Raw genomic sequence first — 14,941 nt, 5'->3', positions numbered from 1 at the left:
TAAACCAGCTGACTGTGAGAGGATGAGCCCTTGAATAATCTGGGGCTCTGGGACTACCTCTGTTCCATTTCTGAATAAATGAGGATTCCAGTGAATATGATTATCCTGGCTATGAGGTGGACTTTGGCAAATATGCTGTAAGATTCACAATACAAAATATATTTTACACTGTTGCATCCATCGGGACTATGGGAGATGAAAACACAGAGGTAGGAAATGCCATTATTTAACAGTCAATATATCTCAGGCATGAGAACTCACCTTAAGGTAACTTGGGTTATCTAGATGGGTTCCATGTGCCTCCAAAACCAGTAACCTCCTTATTCAGGACCATATACCTGGCTAATACCCTTCTAATATACTTCCCTAAATCAACCAAAGGTTTTTGGAGAATGATGCATCTATAACTGCTTGGACACACTCCGACCCAGAAACGCTACCTTCTGTTCTCAAATGCCATACTAGCGCTAGTGCTCACTCATAGACATTTTCTCCTTGGAAATTTCATCCCTGCTAAAGATTCTGGCACGAAAAATAAGTGGCGAGCGAGCCTTAGCTCCTTTGTCTTCTCTAGTGTCACCACGTGTCTCTGCTTGAAACCTGCATTTGCCGGGGGAGTCAGGAGCAACTGAAGTCGCATTTACCATTTCCCGAATCTCGCTAAAGGGGAAAAAGAGCTGGTTTATTCTGTACGTGTGCAGAGACACTCTTCTAGTTTACCAAAAGCCTGCTCTAGCAATGAAGAGGCTTATGCCTAGTCCATGTGTTTCCCGATTCAAATTAACCATTGGTTTCACCCTTCCGTCTCTCGCCTGCTCTTCATTTCTCCATGTGCCTTTCTGTGCAAGTTATATCCCCACAGCATAGTCTTTTTCCGGTCTCAGTCTCACCACTTCCTCCTGTGTATGCATTCGGCAGTTCCTTGATCCACTTTAGTACTACCACTCACTCATACCCCTCATCCGTCTCCGTCACCCACGTGTTTATGGCTGTCTTTCTCCACGACCTTTTGCCTATTCTCCAACACCCCCCACGCGACATCAGAAGCCACGTGCTCCCTTATCCGTCCAGCCGCCTGAGAACTACATTTCCCAAGCAGCACTGTACAATGCTGCACCTGTACTATTTTCACCATAGTGCGAGGGGGGTGGCTGCCGTGCCTTCTCTTCATTCCTCCCAAAAATCTCTCTCCGAAAAAGATGCTGTGAAACAAGGCTTGTGTGTAACTTTACAATTCCCAGGAAATGCTTACTTGTCGGACGGGATAACTGATTCCACTGCTTTCGGGAAGACTGAGATTCTTTGTCCCCCTCTCCATCTGAATGGTGCAAGCCTCCCCTCTTTTCGCAGCAGGCGGCGACTGGGGCCCGCAGGCATCAGTGAGCGGCGGGAGCAGGAGTTGCAACTCAGGCGGTCCACAGTGGGGGGGTGAGATCCCGATCGGGAGCGGCCTGAAGGGAGGGCGCTGAAAGAGCGGAGGGGGGCAGAGAAGCGAGCAGCTCCTCTCTTGATTTGAGGAGGGGGCGGGGATCGTGATGATAGATGTGGGGGAGAGGAGGTGATGATGGGAGGAAAGGGTCGGTTGGGGTGGGGGAAGCGGCGGAGGCTCAAGATGAAGCACAAGGGCATTTTGCTAGTGTGGAGGAATCAGATTCTCTAAATGAGTTTTGGAGATTGCGGGGAAAGTTCGCAATCTGCTGTGACTTTCTGGTTGCGGGGAGGTAAGGAGCCCCCCATATTTTAGAGCTGAGTACAGTTTGAGATCATACCGAGAGAGTGGACTTTCCTAACGCTCCTCCTACCATGGCCAGGGGCATGCCCACCCCCGACCTCATCCTCATGATATGTTACTGTTGCTGAACCTGCTCTGTATTAATGAATTCTGTAGGAGTCCTTTGGCTCGCATATACGAAGTTACGGCCTTATATCCCGGTTTAGATCATTTGGAATAATTTCGAATGGTTAGGATTCTTTATATATGTTCCATCGGTATTAGTTGCGCTTTGCAGAGTTTCGTAAGCAAAAAGAAGAAAAGGAATGTCTCTGGAAGTAATCTAAGTTTTGACAGCGGGAGAGGCAGATTAAGAGCTGAGTGAGAAAAGCTACCAAAAGAAGTATAACCTTGTACTTGCAGTCCTTATTGTCCCCTAGAACCCTATTTCACCTGCCACCCTCTGCTAAAATGTCTGCAGCCCCTATCTCTGAAAAAAGTCGTGAAAAGTTTTACTATATTGTTAGAATTAATTCATGACAAAGAGAGTAAAAAAAAAGAGGCGAGTTAACAAACATGTGTTTCAGTCTCCCTTCTTCCTCTCCCCTTTTCATCTGTACTTCATTTCTCATAAAATGGGCATTTGAACAGCTGTAAACATGTACAGAATATAGCACCTGTTGGACCTGGTTACCTTTTCTTACAGACTGGGAAAAGAAGTAAGGGGCCAAATATGGGTTCCATTGCAGAACTTGTCAGAAACCTGTTCTGAATGGCAGAAAGATTGGAAATAATAATGAAGGAGCTGTGCCTCTGAACACATGCAGAGCATCCTTCCCTCAACAGCAAGTAATCATATGGGAGGCCTTTTCCACAATAGTGCCACAGGTTAAGTTAAAGGTGTGAGACAGTGTTGCTCAGGAGTACACATAAAACAGGGATGGACAGACTTCAAGATTCTGTGAATTGTCTTGTTTTCCCTAGAATCTCAAGGTTCCCCAACTGGAGTCACATGCAAATACTGTTTTAAATCAGACATACACCTGCTATGAGGGAGCAAGGAGCTTCTGAGCATAGGAAAGGACTCATTCCAAACTTCTGCTTTCACTATCAGAACAGAATTCACAGTCCTTTCATGCTCCAAAAGCCTATTCTTGGTTCCCCATCTCATCACCTCAAGTTTCCTTAATTTCAGTAGCCTAGCTTTGAGGCCAGAGGGGGAAGGGATGCTTGTTACCGCTCTTGTTAGAAGTCAGAAACTTGCAGATAGATCTGTTGTGTATTACACCAAGATCTGTTAGCAGATCCTGATCTACTTTCTGCCCATGCTAGCACTATGGCTGCTTTACAGCCCCCAGCTCAATACTTGATGTGATTTTTCCCCCTGTAGCCAATCAAGACAGTCAAAGAGCAATATGTTGTATTGTAATGGTGTGTGGGAAGCTTGATCTGACTCTGTGCCTAGCAGTCCTGTGCTAAAAACTCCTACCACAGGTGCTGGAAGTTAACTATGCATAGGTTATAGTTCTATAATTAGGTCTTTATGCCAGTGTGTGGAGCACTGAGGCAATTTTGAGCAGTAGCTTTTTACTTCATAGATATGTAGGCACTACCCCATGTTGTTGTTTCTTGACTTCTAGGTTGTTGTGATGTGTGGATGTGGCCACTCTATCAAATCGTGGTTCAATAACCACAAACTACCCAGAAAAGGAACTCATGGTTTGTTGTTAGGTTGTGGATGCTGAGCTATTTAAATTATCAACTGTTGTTATCTATAATCCCAGAACTGTGGGTTGTTCAATGGTTACTTCACTAAGCTTACAGAAGTGATAAGGAAAAATGATCTGGAAAAACCCCAGTCTTTCCACAAGAACAATGCTACAAAGGCATTAGGCATAGAGAGGAGGGACTGGAGGAGAAAGGAAGAAACAGGGAATGAGAAAATAAACTATGGTTTATTTCGTCTGCCAGACAAACCCTGGCAGGGCAACAAGCCTTGAATTAAAAAACTATGATTTAGTGTTATGTGTGAACCAAGCCATTAATTCAGGGGTGAGCAACTTATAGCTTCCTAGATATTTTGGCCTACATCTTCTATCAGCTCTGGCTAGTATAGCTAATGGAGCAGCTGATAGAAGTTGTAGGCCAGAACATCTGGAGGACCATAAATTGCCCATGCTTGCATCAACTGATGTTCCATTTCCAAGTGTATATAGTGCAGTGGGCAAAGAATGGAGCTCAGTAGTCTGTATGAGCAAGGTCCATGTAAGATTCCATTCTTTCTGCATCTCTGTTTCCTTGACTTGCATGATGGGAGTATGATAAGAACCTAATCTTGAGAGGCCATGAGAGCCTCACTAGGGATGGAGTGAACTGATGCAATATCTATATGCAGTTCTGTATTAATGACAGCTGAGTACTTTGTCCTTGAATTCTGTTGTTGCAGCTGAAATTTGGACCGCTTATTTATTTTATTTATTTGGAATATTTCTAGCCTGTCCAATCACTCTGCATCTCTGGATGGCTCACAACAGAAAATGCTTGCTTTTAATGAATTTATTTTCTTGAGAATTTGTACATAAGAAATAGGAAATGCTTCTTTTTCCCCACATTTTTGATTTTTTCTTTTTCAAATGTAGGAGTTAAATTGATCTATGACCATGTAAGGGGAATATTGAAGTTGACACACTTTTTCATTAACTAGTTGATGGAATGCAAAATAATCACTTGAAGTTTCATATAACTAAATGCAACTGCTATTTTGAGAATATTAAAGGAAGGGAAGCAAAATTGTACAATTGACTAAATCAAAAAACCTGTTTAGAGGGTAAAGCTAGTTTAATGTTCTTGTTTTATTCTCTGTATAAAAATGCTATTTAGTATTTGTATAATGTATTTCCAGTGTTTAGTGTGTTTTACAAATATTATTTCAGTGATTCTTACAACAGCTCTGTAAGGTAGGCCAGTATTGTTCCCATATTGGATGTCAGAGAGATTCGTGTTTAGTCTAAGTGCAGAGATGGGGGACTTCAGACCCACAGGCCAGATCTAGTCTGTCTAGGGTCCCAGTCTACCCTCTGATATCCACAGATGATATGACTCTTTCCCCCAAGCTCTTTTTTTTCTTGGCTTTCATACACTCCCTTCTAAAAATTTGAAGAGCCCCTCTTATAAGAGTTTTAAATTACACCATGCTGGTAATTTTTGGTTCCATCCCTTTGGCCTGATCCCTTCTTCTTGGCCCCACCTACCATTGGAATGCAGTCCCAGAAAGCTTCTCCAAAACCAAGCTCTCTCAAACCAGTAAGAGTTTCCTCCTCCCTGATTTAGCAAACTTGTGACTGAGGTGTCATTGGAACTTGAGTCCTCCCACCAGAGGCAAAATAGTGTCCAAAAAACAAACAGATATGCCCTGCAATCTCAGCCTTGCCAACTAAAAGCTACCCATTCAAAAAATATTGTTTAATTGATTAATTTCCCAATGTGTTGTGTTCCAAATATAGTGTAATAAGATCATATACATACATACATACATACATACAAACATGTACACAGGTATAAGAGACAGTCTGAGTGAGCAAAAAATCCATGCTGCAGTGAATTTGTGTGGATCAGGGCAGCAAAGCACTACTTTTTCAGCGGAATCAAGACCTGCCACTGGGTTAAGTAAGCAGTTCAGAATCTAGAGCCTTTTTCTGCCTATTTCCTAATCTTCCTCATAACTTATTGGGCAAATTCAGTGTAGAGCAGGATAGTTCAGGTTGTTTGTTGTAACCTGTTTTGCAAACACAAAAAGGTGCCATCTCTGCTCTAGGTACTGTCAGAGAATGGTGTGTGCGGCCTTCAGGTAGAGACTGGCAGCAGTAAGCCCTGGGTTAAAACTGCCCTCTGGGAAACACAAACACACTAGACAAATGACCCTAGAGAAATGGATCTGAGAAATGCCTTCAGGGGCATTCAGCCATCTGTAAAAGTAAGCCCATTAGTTTTCTCTTTATAGAGTTAAATATTCCCCTGGGGAATGTCACTAGACTCCAGAGTTGCCAGTCCCAAGGCAAAAGTGCTGAGGGGAACATTGTGTCTATGACAAAAGAGCTTAGGCAGGCTGAGGCTGAGTCACTGGCTTGTCTCCCTTCCCTCAATTTTGAAAATGGCTTTTTACAAACACTTTCAACCAACTGACTTGCCCCTACCTCTCCTGCCACATACTCGTATGAATTCCATGGTAATCTGGAGTGTGAACTATTCCAAAGAGCTCTTTTTTCCAGGCTGTGTGAGGCCAGAGAAAGTGCTTCTGGCTTAAGGATCTCTTTGGGTGCATCAGCTCTCTTTGCCTCCTATAGAAAGAACTTTGATTTTGATTTTTGATGCAGGTCATCGGCCTTGACCTCAGAGACAAATGTGTGCTTTTTATTCCTCATGCAAAAAATCTCCTGGGAAATGTCTGACAAAAACATTTTAGTTCACAGGGCAAGAGAGTCCTTATCAAATTCCATCAGCTCAGACTTGGTTGAGACACTAACAAAGCTTGACAAAGACTTTGTGCACACTGTCCCCTTTGTTAAAGCTGCAATAAATGCCAGGGGTGCTTAATTCTCCCATCCCTACACAAACATGCATTAACATTAGGACATTCTTTTAAAAAGAAAATTATTTATTTTATTTATTTATTTAAAACATTTCTATGCCGCCCCCATTGCAACAAAGCCTCGGGGCGGCTCACAAAGAATACATAAACACATACATAAATAATAATAATATAACAATTAAAAAAATTAAAAAACCCCGGTGCATTCTCAGCTAAAAGTTTTAAAATTCTAATTAATTCAATAATTTAAAATAAATTTTAAATAAAAAGGTCTTAGCCTGGTGCCGAAAAACAAATAACAATGGCGCTAGGTGGACCTCTCTGGGGAGCGCATTCCATAGATGGGGCGCCACTGCAGAGAAAGCCCTCCTCTGGGTACTCATCCTCCTAATATCATTCACAGAGGGTTCCCGGAGAAGGGCATCCGTTGCTGATCTCAAGGGGTGGGAGGGCATATATGATTTTGTATATAAAAATGTTTATTGGTTGTTGAAAATATTAAGATTTTTGAGCACCTGATATTCTTGATAGGAATCAATAGACTGTCGAGAGGTTGTTTGCCCCTTTTATTTGGAAGTGTTGAATCTGCAAAGCAATGTATTGGACCTGCAGTGCTGATGTTACCTGCAGGGGTCGCCCCGTCCTGAGGCATGCACTGTCTTCAGGTGGCAGATTATGCACACCAATTCCTTGGAAGAAAACTGGTCTGGAACTCTTCTATGGTCTTGCTAAGATGAGCAGGAGCTCCTCAGGGGCATCATTGTGCATTTGCTTACAGCAGGGATGGGCAACTTGTGGCTTTCCAGTTGTTGACAGACTGCCTATCCCATCATCCGTCACTATAGGTATGCTGGCTCAGGGCTGAATGAGAGTGGCAGTACAATAAAATCTAGAGGGCCTCACATTTTCCCACCCATCATTTACTACATCAAAATATATTTGTATAAAAGATGAACATATGATGATGTAGCTCAATGAGTAATTAGACTGAAGACGGAGGGACTTGAATTCAAATTCTCACTCTGCCATGAAGCTTGAGCAAGTCACCAGCTTTCAGCCTAATCAATCTCAGGATAATTGGAAGATAAGATGCAGAGTAGAAGGAAAGTTTTGAGTTTATTGAATGAAAGGCTGGATATAAATAAATCTAATAAAAATAAATAAAGCAGGTATTGTATATTAAACAAACAAACAATTAAAGCATAGAAACAGAGCGAGTCAGAAGGGGCCTCCCGGGCCATCTAGTCTGACCTCTGGCACCAGCCGGCTCCACTCATGACCAGACCACCATATGCATGTCCAGCCTGTCTTTGAACACCGATGGGGCCTCAACGACCTCCCATGGAAGCCTATTCCACACCCTCGGGGTCCTAACTGTCAGGAAGTACTTTCTGGCATCTAAATGGAACCTTGGCTCCCTCAGCTTTGCTCCTGAGCGCGTCCTGCTTTCCTCTGCATGGGAGAACAGGTCTCTACCCATCTCCATGTGACATCCCCTCACATACCTGTATGTCGCCAACATATCCCCTCTGAGTCTCCTCTTCTCCAGGCTGAAGAGACCCAGTTCCCTCAGTCTTGCCTCATACGGCATCCCCTGCAAACTGGCCACCAACCTTCTGGCCCTACGCTGCACTGACTCTAACCTGGCTGTAATGAGGGGCCCAAAACTGAACACAATATTCCAGTTGCAGGCATACCAGAGTCATACAGAGTGGTAGTAATACCTCTCTCGATCTAGGAGCCACACTTGTAGCTATGCTACCAAGGGTGGCATTCACCCTCTTGACCACCGCATCATACTGCTGACTCATGTTTAGCCTGCAGTCAACCAGCACCTTGAGGTCCCTTTCTCAAGTGCTGCTCTCCGGACAGTTGTCCCCTAACCTGTACTTATGACACCTATTCCTATGCCCCAAGTGCAAGACCTTGTACTTATCCACACTGAACGCCATCCTGTTGTCTCCTGCCCACTTCCACAGTCTGTCCAGATCCTTTTGGATCTGGAGTACCTGTTCCTCAGTTGTGGCCACTGCTCCAGTTTTAGTATCGTCTGCGAATTTGATCAGCAGACTGTTCACCCCTTCTTCCATGTCATTAATGAAAAGATTAAATAGGATCGGCCCCAGGACAGAGCCCTGGGGGACCTCGCTTGTCACTGGCCACCATCCCGATGATTCCCCAATAATGCTTACCCTCTGCTTTTGGTCAGTCAGCCATGCCCTAATCCACCCGACAGTGCTTTGGTGTATCCCAAACAGGAATCCATCACATTTTAAAAACATGTTGCAGTAATAATGCCGATAGAGCTTTAGAATAATCAAAGCGCTTCACATTTATTATATAGACAAAAAGTATTATCCTTTCTATTGTAGGTGGTAGAAATGCTGGCTGAGAGTGAGTTGCTTGCCTAAAGTCGTTTAATGCAGTGTTCCCCATCCTGGTGCCCTCCATATGTTTTAGACTTCACTTTCCATTAGCCCCAGCTAGCATAGCCAATGGTCAGGAATGCTGAGAATTGCAGTCCAAAATATCTGGAGGGTACCAGGCTGAGGAGGGCTGATCAAGTGATTCTTCCTGGTTCATAGCTCAAGTTTTTCATCAGGAAATAGAGAAAATAAGCTCCTACAGCTGGAGATCAGCTATCCTCAAATTGCTTAACTATGGCCTGATCCATACAGTTTTGACATTTCTGCCAAGTTTATACCACCTTTTGTGTGTCTGGGAAATGGGTTGGTAATCTGCATTGGTCTGACTGAATTTCACAGTACCACAAGAGAAGCTGTCTCCCACAAACAGCTGTTCAGCACAGAACCTCCATATCCAGGGGCAAAATACCTTAGATTTACCAGCCACTGGAGGCAAACCACTGTACTTGTGCCCTGGGTGTGAGTTCGCCAATGTATTTGGCAAGCTGCTGAAGAAACTGAATGCGATGGACATTTGGTCAGTCCTGCATAAACAGTTTCTCAGATGAAGTTATTTTGTTGTGACTCCAGCAAAACATGAAGTCACAAGGCAATATCTCCATCTGGGTATCATGTATACCCAGGTCAAGACTTTTTTATTTAACCAATATTTTAATGTTAATGGATTTTAATTGTATATTTATTTAACTTATATTAACTATTCTATTTTATGTATTCAGTCGTGGTGTAGCTAATTTATTTTGTTTAGGATTTGGACTATATTATATTGTAAGCCATCCAGAGACGACAGTGGTGGATGGCCTATAAATAAATAAATAAATAAATAAATAAATAAATAAATAAATAAAATGTATGAACAGAGCCAGTGCTAGTTAAACTTCCCTATAGATAGCATGCTAACATACCTGTAGTTAATTCCAGTCGTTCCCACAATGCAGTGTCTATCTGACTTTTTTTTTTAATAAGTCTTGTAGGCAATTGCCTTGAGCATCTGGAGTGAACTGTGGTTCTCCCTGTGGAAGAGAAGCTGACCCAGCTGTGCTTGGATGTGGGTCATGCACTGGGGAACAGGCAGCCATGTAGCTTTTTGCTTGTCATAAACTCCAGGAAACACAGGTTTGTATCCGATGTTAGTTTAGCTGAAGGCCCCTTCATTTCAATAGGACTAACATGGGATATAACCTAGAAATGAAAACATGGAAAAAGACAAGCAAATAGAATTCTGAAATGTTTTACTGAGACTGATGCTCCTTATGAAGCAAAGTATGCTCTTCACTTTGTTAAAATATATGAATGATAGAGGCATGCATGATTTACTCTTGAAAACTTCGTTATTCATTAAATTATTTAGAATTAATGCTGAATTCATTATTCAGAATTAGTGTTCTTTCGTTCTTGGGATGCCACAAGACATTGCAAGAAAAATAGTCTGTAGCAATGACAAAGATTTGACAACAAGGTGCTTATTGTTTGGTTCCCACACCCCCCAAAAAAGAAGAGAAAACCTGATACACCTTTATGTTTTGTATTAAAAATGGAGGTATGCTTCATTTGACTCTCAGACAGATGCATACATCGGTTTGTTTTAAGGTCCAAAAACAAATGGCCCAGCAAATTCTTTGTGACTGCAGGATTGTCTGTTTAATATCCTGTCCTCTCCTCTCCTCTGCTCTGCTCAAGCCAGTCAAGGATGGGACTGTGCTTTCTGAGCAGGAGAGATCCTTCTGAAACTCCTCAACAACTCGTCTGCAGGAATCTGATTCCTGCAGACGTTTCTGCCTAAATGAGCAAGAAGCAATCAGTTCTGCACAGTGGCTTCCCTCACTAAAGAGCACAGAGTTATTTCTATACCTTTTGAAATTACAGAACCTATTGGGTTCTTTTTACCTCTAGAGTTTTCTTTGTTTCTTTTAGAAAACTTGCTGTTTCAAAAAAACAAAAAAACACATATGCTAGACTTACTTCTTGCCAGATCGAGATTTTACTACTTTTAGAAAAGGTATGGGAAACCTCTTCCATTTTAAGGGGCAAATTTCATTTCAGAGAAGCTCTTGCAGGGACATTCCAGTGATGAATGGGAAAGGGGGCAAAGGAGAGGGCCAAATACAAAAAGCATTGCAATGTTGTAAGTCAAAGCTCTTACTGCCTGTAGCCAACCAAGCCTTTGGAGATGCACTTCAGCCTTTTAAAATGGAGAAAGCAAACTACACAAAAGTTGACAAACTGTCAAATGGTTGAGGGAAAGGAGGCATGGTCATCTGAGGAAATCCAGAGAGCCTGATTTGTGACCTTGGATGGGCCAAATTTCACCCCAGACCTGGAGTTCCATACTCATTTTTAAAAATGTAAAATATAGCCACAGAAAAGCCACAGAAAAGTCTCCAACACTTATCAGGGATTTACAGTGGGATGGGTATACATACCACAGAAGATGATCCCTCTGAATGACAGCTTTTAACCCCCTGAAAAATACTGCATCCACCTCAATAGACTGTCATCCTATCATATTTGCTAATTATACTGGAATATGTCAAAATAGTACCACCCACTCACCGTAGGGATCTGTAAGAGCATCTATGAGAGAATCTGGAGGTTTGCAGAAGAATAAGAAGCCTTGAGGGGGGAATCTAAGGTGGAAGAAAGCCATGAAAATAGGTCAATGCTGAGTGGGCATAGAATGTTGTGTGACTGAGGGAGAGGGGGAATGGAGTAAAGTATTCTGGGCTAGGGCATGAGTGGCTAGCATTCTGAATAGATGCACTCTACACTGCAACATTTTGTTGCAGCTCCCACTCACTAGTGAATAAAAGTAAATCCATATATTCAGTTAAAATTATAACAGCTTTGATTCCTTCAGTAATGCTTCTCCCCCATACACAGTAAGTGTTGTGTTAACTGAGGACAAGAATACTGAGATGAAACATATAACGTATTGTTTAAATTACTAGTAATGTCAAGCTTTGGGATCTGGTTCAGGTGATCATCCAATCCATGGTTAATCAGGGAAACAGCCCCTAGCAAGCCTTGCTTATATGTGAATGGAAGAGAGTAAAAGTTCCCATTTTGGCATTGGAACAAACTATAGTTGCACAAACTTGGGGAACTGATTTGTTCTGATAAAATTATTTTAAAAAAACCAAAATCAAATCATGGCTTCAGCTACAATTTTGCTAACTAAGTTGGACAGCTGGACAGCTTGTGGCATTCCAGATGTTTTGGCCTACAGATTCCATCATCCCTCACCATTGGCTATGGTGACTAGGGTTGATGGGAGTTTCGTAGGTTCCAGCATATGAAAGGTAACAAGTTATCCACCCTATTTTAGAACAAAACACACTTTGCTAAGTTTATAGATGCCACAAAGGTGCAGTTTGTCTTGGCGTAAAAGTAGGAGGTTTTACTCTCCTTTTGTGCAGGAAGAGAGGGAGGGATGAGCTTGAAAGACAGTGGACCATTCTCCATCACCTAAGCTAGGTCTCAGTTTCTGAAAGAACAGCCTGTAGTTAGGAAGTTCCATTTTTATCTCTGTGGCCTACAGAGAACCAAAAACTTATAGAAACTGAAACATCTTTCACACTGGCTCATTAGAACCATAGAATAGTAGAGTTGGAAGGGCCCAGAAGGCCATCAGGTCTACCCCCCTGCTGCTGCTGCAGACACTAAATTTCACCATATGTATTTCCAAATATACAAAGGCAGCTAAAGCAGTATTTAAAAACCTTGTCTTCAAAAGCATTTCACTCATTAAGAGAAAATATCTTATAATCCCCCCTTGTTTTCCTGGAATTTCCAATTCTGTAATTGAAAAATTGTGGGGAAAGCCTTCGATGGAAGGGAAGAACATTTTTCCTCCCAATTTTCTTTGCATTGAAATGGCAGTTCTCTAGGCAACATAGCTTAATTTTTCAAGGCTCTTTTGGCATGCATATTGACATGAGCTATGATTGAGCTATGACATTATTTTACATAGAAGTAGGCCTGCATCAGGTGCATAAAGTGTGCTGAGAAGCTGATCTGTATGATGATTTTAATCATATATATTTGTAGACCTCAGTGGAGATTGATTAAAAACAACAACTGAAAACCAAATATAATGTAAATGCAGTATCTCACCTATCTGCATTTGGGGTTCTTAAGACTGCAGTGTACAATGTAATATTTTTATTAAGAATGTGCTGTTATATGCCCTGCCTAGGATTATGATGAGTTGGAACCCTAAATAAGCATAACCTGTTACCACAGTTATGTTGAAGCCATTGCCTGTTTGGCACAAGGAGGTGCTGAACTAGGAGCTGCTGTGTATGCTTCATTTTCTCTTTTTTGTTGTAATTGCTGCAAGATGTAACCCAACTCACTACTGTAACTCAAGAGGTAGCCGATTCTCATTTTCCTGTTTTTCAATTCTTATCTCATCCATGCATTACTTCGTGGCCTTAGGCACCTCCGCCTCTCAGCCTTCATCTGCAATATGTGGATAATAAGACTAACCTACCTTTCAGAGATGTTGAGAAAATGTGTGTGAAATGCTTGGACCTCAGATATTATTACAGAGAGTTTTTCCTGGGTGCTGTTTTTCTAGCAAGTAACCTGTCATTACTATGCTCCAGTGTGTACATTGGATCAAATCCCCCCTCGCGGATCCCTGCAGTTTGGGCTACTCAGTGTAAAGAGCAGGTTTTTAAACCTTTTCACTACTGTTTGCTGAAATGCAAAGGTATAAAGGAGGACTTGCAGAGCACCATAGACTAGGAACTAATCCTGCTTCCTTCCCTGGGACATAGTCCAAGAAGGAATCCTGCCTCTCTACACTTTTCCAGTCCATCAATCTGCTCTAGGTCCATTTTGGGTTGTTTCATGGTCAATCGTGTATAACTCAGAGGCAGGCAATTTCTGAGATGGGGGGCCACATTGCACCAAACCCCAACCCCTGCTGCTACACACATTTGGTTGAAGCAGCAAGGGCCAGGAAGGAGGATGCAAAAAAGTGGAGTGGGCAGCATGCAGCCTTTGGACAGCACACTGCCTGTCTCTGGTGTAATGGAAGGTGATGGAATGTTGGGAATTCCTTTTATATAGATAGATTAATTCAGGTTCAGCTACCAGGGCATAAGCTGAAAGTATACTGGGTCAGTTTTGAAGGTTTGGGCATGCACTGCTTTCCCTTTAAAATATGCATGGATCCACAGCACACAGAAGGGTAAGATTCCTGCTATTATGCATTGTATTATGGGAAAGATCACCCTTTATGTATTCAAACACAGTCACAGCTGCACAGTACTTTGTTAGTCAAATGATGGTCAAGTCTTTTTAAAAGCATTAATAGTATGAGAAAATGTTAAAGATGCTTACCAAGTGGTTTAATACCTATGCTAACTGCAAAAAATGCAAAACAAATTAGAGCACTATTCAAAGCCTCTTTGGACAGCTGCGGGGCGGGGGGGAGGCTCTTTGCTAGAGAGGGCATGGATGTCTGCCCCTGTGGCAACTGCTACACCTTAAGAAAGTTCCACAAGCATAGGTCTACCAATGACCATCTGGCACTAGGCAAGGTGCAATCCTCAATAGTATAAGGTTGTGGCAGGAGCAGCTTTGGATTTGCTGATCTGAAGTCTCCCCATTCCCCTAAGCCAATGGTCCCCTAACTTTTGTGGGCTGCTGCCCCCTTTCCTCTTGGGTAACAACCCCAGTACTACCCAATTTGGGAATCACTGCCCTAAGGAGTCCTTGGATTGGGCACTTCAGCTGTAGAGCTGACATAGCTAATTAATTAGTTTCAGTGTGGGTGGGGAATACCCAGAATGGAAGATCTGCGAGGCTGCAAAGTGGGAGGAAGCTGCTTTCCTATTTATACCGGCAACTAGTTCCAGAAGTTTAATGTTCTGTTCCATAAATCATTATGGGTGTTCTAGTCCACCACAAATAGATGCAACTTTCAATTAAAGGAAGTGGGCTTGGCTTTTCTGATATTTCAGTATGCCATCAGATTTATCTGCTGACCTGCACCAGATTTTGGTCTTGTCTGTTTAGATGCCTCTCCCTGGTCAGGTTTATTTTTTATCCCTTTTCCAAAATAATTCCATTGGGATGTCATTATACTAAAAGAGATAATGTGCCTCCTCTAATAGCAGCACCTATCATTTTCTACTTTGGACGGTAATTGTAAATTGCCAGCCATGGCTGTATGACAATATATACAACTCTAACTTTTGTTAGACT

General features: G+C 42.3%; 1 protein-coding gene across 1 annotated transcript in view; it reads left to right on the top strand.

Annotated features, from left to right (window-relative positions):
• Positions 1-1,370: 1,370 nt before the first annotated feature.
• UBA1 (ubiquitin like modifier activating enzyme 1) overlaps positions 1,371-14,941 on the top strand; it is a 43,697-nt gene continuing 30,126 nt past the window's right edge. Inside the window, exon 1 of the mRNA XM_044431178.1 lies at positions 1,371-1,428. The gene's annotated coding sequence lies outside the window, so the exon portion shown is untranslated. The remainder of the gene's footprint in view (positions 1,429-14,941) is intronic.

The sequence above is a fragment of the Varanus komodoensis genome, unplaced genomic scaffold (assembly GCF_004798865.1).
Source record: "Varanus komodoensis strain SLA01 unplaced genomic scaffold, ASM479886v1 scaffold22, whole genome shotgun sequence".
NCBI lineage: Eukaryota > Metazoa > Chordata > Lepidosauria > Squamata > Varanidae > Varanus > Varanus komodoensis.
Note: the sequence above shows the minus strand (reverse complement) of the source record. Positions and strands in the feature narration are given on the sequence as shown.